Genomic DNA, 6,209 nt, shown 5'->3' on the forward strand with positions numbered 1-6,209 from the left:
CCTAGTTTACACAACGGCTACAGGTTCCCGTGTATCCCTATAACTACTACGAGTGGGTACATACGTCTACTACAAGTTCACATGCATACGGGAAGTTTCGTACAAGCACTAATATGGAAGAACATGCTGATCGGTAAGACAAACGTAAAATAGCAAATTCCATACGACGAAAACAGATCGAAGGATCAAAATTTCAAAAAATGGGAAAATAACTTACTTGTTGAGAATTGGTATGAAGATCACGAAGAACGCGAAGAACAGGAGAAAACCGCTTCTAGAAATCCAGAGCTCTAAAAAATTTTCACAACAATGAACTTCAAAGGCCTAAGGATCCCTTTTATAGGGCTCCCAACCCCTGATCAAAGGGCCACGTCGACTCACAGGTCACATCGCCACATGGCAAGATCCTGATGATCCATGACATAAACGCCACCTGGGCGTCCACATGGCACAACTCTGCCAAGTCACCAAATTCGGTCACCCCGAAAAAGAACTCCCGGCGTCGTAGCTCGACAACAGAGGACCCTCCACGCTGCCCAGGCAGCGTGAAAATGGTCTCCACGCTGCCCCAGGCAGCGTGAAAGTGGTCTCCACGCTGCCCAGGCAGCGTGAAAGTAGTCTCCACGCTACCCAGGTAGCGTGGGGACGACCCTCGAGGCACCTCGATTCAAACGAACCTTCAACGTTGTCCGACAACGCGAGGGACATCTCGGAACCTGCCTGACGACGGGGAAGGTCTCCCGGACTTCTCCTCCCAAGCAGGGCTGCAACATTGTTAGCTGGTTTACACACCTAACACGGAAATCATCTGACCAACGAGACCGCTCTCGTTCCCTCTTCCTCATTTACTCTCCAAGGAAATATACCATTTACTTAGAGAGTGGGGGACAAACTGTATTGACCAAAAACTACACCTGGGCCCTCGACGGTCAAATCGAGACGTCAAGTCCAACTCGGCTCGCTTGTCCTTGTTTGGGCTCAGCCCAGAAGTCTCTTAATGGGCCCTCGTTAACTAGATCCTAAAACTCGTGTCAAGGCCCAATCACGTGCAAAGAGACTCCACACGTCTGGCGCTCGGCACGTATATATCTCCACGCACCACGTGTAAGAGATTATTTAATGAAGAGATCCTTTACATGTCAAATATATCCATAATGACAAAGATCTCAGACTTGGTCAACGTAAATCCAGCAACGAATATTCCCCCATTGATGAAAGGCATAACATGGTAACGTCTCACATAAATAATGAGACCATGTACATGCACACTGATTGTCATTACCAGAGAACATGCACAACCGTTGTGCATGTACAACTCGTGCACACGTAACCACATTCCAGGTATCTTGCCATGCATTTACTTTGTAACGGTCAAGCCTTTACTCCCCCCAACGGATCACTCCTCAAGCCTATATAAAGGGGAGCACTTTCATTTCTCAGATCATCGAATGCAGAGCAAAGCAACCCATACTACTTCTTCTTTCTCCACTCGCTCTCTGTTCTTCGACTATCCTTGAGACATTTTGCATACAAGTTCACCTGGTTCTTGTCGTGGACACTACTAGATGCCTCAAGGGTGTTAAAGCTCATCCTTGCTCGATGCTTCCTGTTCGACGCTTCCTGCTCGACGCTTCTTGCTCGACGCTTCCTGTTCGACGCTTCCGGCTCGACGCTTCCTGCTCGACGCTTCCAGACGTCTTCGAGGAGATCACAACCTTCTTCTTGCTCGACGCTAATGGTAACATCTACTCTCATACTTCTGATCATTTCACTCTCGTAGATTCGAACTCCGGTCATTCTACGAACCTAGCCACTCTCCGATTATACATCAACGGTTATACCCTCGGCTTTTCATTTATTATTCATTGTAATACTTTGCTGACTTGACCGTCGGAGGGCCCTTGGCAGGCACCATCCCGATGTCCCCCCAAGCCTTCACGGGTTTGTTTGTGTCTGTTCACCTTTTTTTGCAGGTTTCTTTCACACGTTGCTGGTGCCCATCAATCAAGAACTCGACATTTGGAATTCCAGAAGACGTTTCCGCTACCGACCTTCTGACTTCCGACTCGTAGACTTCTCACCGTCTACATATATGATGAGAGGTACGAAGTGATGCAAAAACTTGTGTTTAGTAGCCATAGATGTTGCCATATTATGTCTTTCAAATAAAACTTTAAAACTACAAATCTTCAATTATTGTTTATCTCATTTTAGATTTTAATTCAGGGACGTCAATTTGCAGAAGGATGAACAAAAAACCAACACATGTTGTTATGGGTACTAGGGTATAACCAAAAGTAGAAGGGCATCGTTCGCTCTCCAATCTCGATCAGTAGATGAAGGTGAAGGGCTGGCTGCCTTTCAAAGTATTTTGTAGGCTCAACATCATGGTTGTCAGTCTTTAATTTTGGAAGGAGACTCTCTGAACATATGCAACTCTTTGAATGGTGTAACAAATTTGGCCCATTGGACAACAAATCATGTTTTGAAACAAATCAGGAAGATATCCTCGGTGTTCGCCTCTATCACTTTTGCTTTTGTTCATAGGAAGTTTAATAGCAAAGCTCATAATCTTGTTTTTAAGTCTAGGAAATCGGGTATATGTTTTACTTCGGGTTCTCCTAATTATACTTCTCCTCACCCTAAATCTACTTTACCTCAAATTGAATTTATGGAACAAATGTTATGGTTGTACTAAAAAACATACATATAAGATTCAATTGCCACGTCTCTTTTCTTTCTTCCCCATTTCTCCACTTTAGAGAGAGAAAGAAAAAAAACGTTCGTGATTCTTTTTCTTCACAGAATCACAGCTCGGGTACTCTAATTTCTGGTTCCAAATGAACCAGAAACTACTTCTCTACAACAATCCTCAAAATTCTATCTTCATCTTTTCCTCCTAGATGTTTTCTTCCTACTAATATACCCTGAAAGCAAAATACTTTGAATATCAAATCCCAAAATCATCCATTAAAATCATCACATCTAAGATTGAGTCATCTAAAAAGGAATACAATTCGTCTTCTTCAGGACCTAAAGATCAAATCACTGGTTACGCAAAAACCATTAAAAAAAAATCAGGAATCTGTTGACAGGCATATCATTTGGGAAGTTGGTAATGGAACTAATATTAACATCTGGACTGAGTCCTAGATCCCGGGAATTGGGGAAGTAAGAAAATATGACGTGGCAATTGAATCTGGGTCGTTCATGTGTTAACGGTCCAGATTTAGTCAAAAATTCAAAAAGCCTTTGCCACGTCATTCCGTAACTTAATTTCGTTTCGTCTCGGGAATGTAACATTTCCCTACATACAATTTGAGTTACATTCCAAATTTTTCATAAACAAAAAAGTCCTTTAATTTTTGCCGCGCCCCCCATTAAACTGGTTAGAAGCTTCTCTGCAACTGGACCAAAGAAGAAATGGAACTACCCAAGAAGAAGTAGAACCCAAAGTTCAAACCAACCACGAAAGTGGGCAATCAAGATTTCATCTTTTTTCATCATCAAAAGGTAAAAAAGTTCTTTCTCTCTACTTCGTTGTTTCCCTACTTATACTCATGTTCTAAATCCTTCTTTCTTATATTAGAATTAGTATTGTTTGTATTCAAGTTCCTTTCCTGGCCAAAATCTCACCGGAATCTAACGGTTTTTCATTAGAAATTATAGGGGGATTAACAACCAAAAAATGATCAACTTCTTCTTCTTCTTCTTCATCTTCATCTTCTCTCTACAGGTCCATTTTGAATAATCGGTGCTAGCATTACTATTGAATTAGTGCACTTTTACTTCTGAATAAGTTCACTTTTACTTCTTGAATTTTGGTTATCTTATTTCTCAAATTGGAGCTATGTTCTTTTTCATGTAGGGTTCTTATTTCATCAACTAGAGATTAGTAATTTCTTCAATTAATGTTGGTTTATGGTAGGGTGTCAATCTACCAAAATATTATTCTTTCTTACTTAACAAACTAAACTAGAGTATAGGGCAAGAATGAGTATCGATCCCACAGAGAGGTATGGTTGTTATCTAATTTTGACTACTTAAATAAATGGGGGGATTGTCGTGAAAATTAAACAAGTAATAATAATACGAAGGATTTTTAAATAATATGAGGAAATAAATTGGTTAGAGGATTTTTAAATCATATGAGAAAATTAAACACGCTACTTTGTCAAAATTTCTATAATCATAAAAGGCGCAGGAGCCACTTCTTGAATCCTTCTCGTTAGATAACTCGGCGCAGGTTTAATCTAACGAGAGCGGTAATTTCTATAAGTCAAGGTCATTCTAAGATATCCGGTGCAGGAGCCACTCGATCTAACCTAGGTCATATTCTACACATAGTTATAATATATAATTGCTAAAGACTATGTATGCTACTTATAGTTGGGGATTTCCGGCAATTCTGGATCAAAAAACCCTAACTTAACTAGAGACATAAATTACCGGTTTATTTAAATTGTTACGTTAAATAACCGATAATTTAATCATAATATATTATAACCGTAAAACATGATCGATATATGACTAACTTCGAATTAAGAATAAATAAAAAACATGCTGATGATTTAGGACTACATCTCTAACCAATATCGGATTAGTTACGCATATTCATGGAATTAAGAAATTGAAAATAGAAGAAAGGTTGAAAGAATTCAAACGATAATTGATCGAATAAGAAAACCGGAACTCTTCGACGTTTAAAAACGGATTAAGCTGCTTTCTTCTGTCCATCTCCCTTTTTTTTTAAATTTTGTTCCCTGTATTCTTCCTTTGTGGCTGCTGTACTCCTTCGTTTTTTATATCTTCCAACAAAACCCTCTCGCGCAGCTGCTGCCTTCCTCCACAAATAGAAAACCACCTATTTTTTTTATTCTCCTCTCACGTTATTGGTCTTCACGCACCAATTTTTGTAACTCAAAACTAATTTCCTTTTTCTTTTTTAGTATGTAGGAAGGGCCCCGCCACCTTCGTGTGGATTTCAGACGATGGCATTGAAATTGTGAAGAAGAGGGAGAATTGCCTTGATTGTTCATCTAAGATCGTATGTCACATAATACACTTTCGCTTATGTTATCCCAACGATGAACACATGCATTTGGGATGATATATCTACATTCACAAGCACTTGCAGCTCTTCATATGTAAGATGTAAATGTGTAGAGTAGGTTGATGTGACACGAAAATGTCACATTTGGAGAGCCTAACTAAGCCTAGTTAGTTCGTTTTGAGTATAATAAATAATATTTTATGTGTTTTTAATGTTAGGTACCTATTTTGGAGTTAAACATGTAAATCGGAATAAAGGGAACGAATTGTCACTATCATTTCATGTGCCGAAAACGAGAGAAAAAGACTTCAAACAAATCATATGAGAAGAGGAGTTAATGACGAGTCCGACGGTGAAAACGGAATTCAATTTGGAGTTCGGACGGGGAAGATGTGAAAGATAGAAGCCAAGGTCTTTTCTTGAAGGCACCCCCCTTTGGTTCTAAATGTAGAGACAAGATGAAGGCACTCCCTTGGTTTTTAATTAAAGCCCAAAGCCAAGTCCAAGCCCACAAAAGAAAAGAAGAAGAACAAGGAAGAATCTTGGAGGCACTCTCTTTATGGATCCAAGTCTGAGTCAAAGTCAAAGTCTTGACCTAGGGTTTTAGTAGTTTAGGCTACTAGTCATCATCTTCTTGATTCATCATTCAACAACAAAAAAAGGAAGGAGAGAGAAGGGGCTAGGGTTTCAAGGTTTCTCTAAGGTTCTTCATCACCAAAGGAAAAACTTGAGTGAAAGAGAGGGAAATAGAGAAGGAGTAGCCGGCCTTAGCTCTTTTTGAGAAAAATGAGAAAAAAAAGAGAAAAGAAAGAAAGAATGTGTAATAAAGTGGTTCATGAGTATGTTTGAGCATGTCTTAGCTCTTTTTGTGTGTGTAATGTGATTGTACATATGTGTTGATGTTTATGTTCATGAATAAGTATTCGAAGCAAGAAACGAATGTGGAAATGCGTAAGAGGTTCTATCATGAAGAGTTCGACATTCTCGGGAATCTACCATCATCATCCATTTCTAGTATCCGTTAACCTTTAGAAGACATTCTTAGAGGGTAGAATGGGTGAGAAGGGCGAGTGAGCTTCCCCACTCCATTTAGTGGCTAATTCCTTTTCGAAGATCATTCGTTCCAAAATGTTGTCCTCACCCCTTTTTATGTGTT

This window comes from Eschscholzia californica, unplaced genomic scaffold, assembly GCF_041429995.1.
Source record: "Eschscholzia californica isolate CP2 unplaced genomic scaffold, dmEscCali1.0.p SCAF_6, whole genome shotgun sequence".
Classification (NCBI taxonomy): domain Eukaryota; kingdom Viridiplantae; phylum Streptophyta; class Magnoliopsida; order Ranunculales; family Papaveraceae; genus Eschscholzia; species Eschscholzia californica.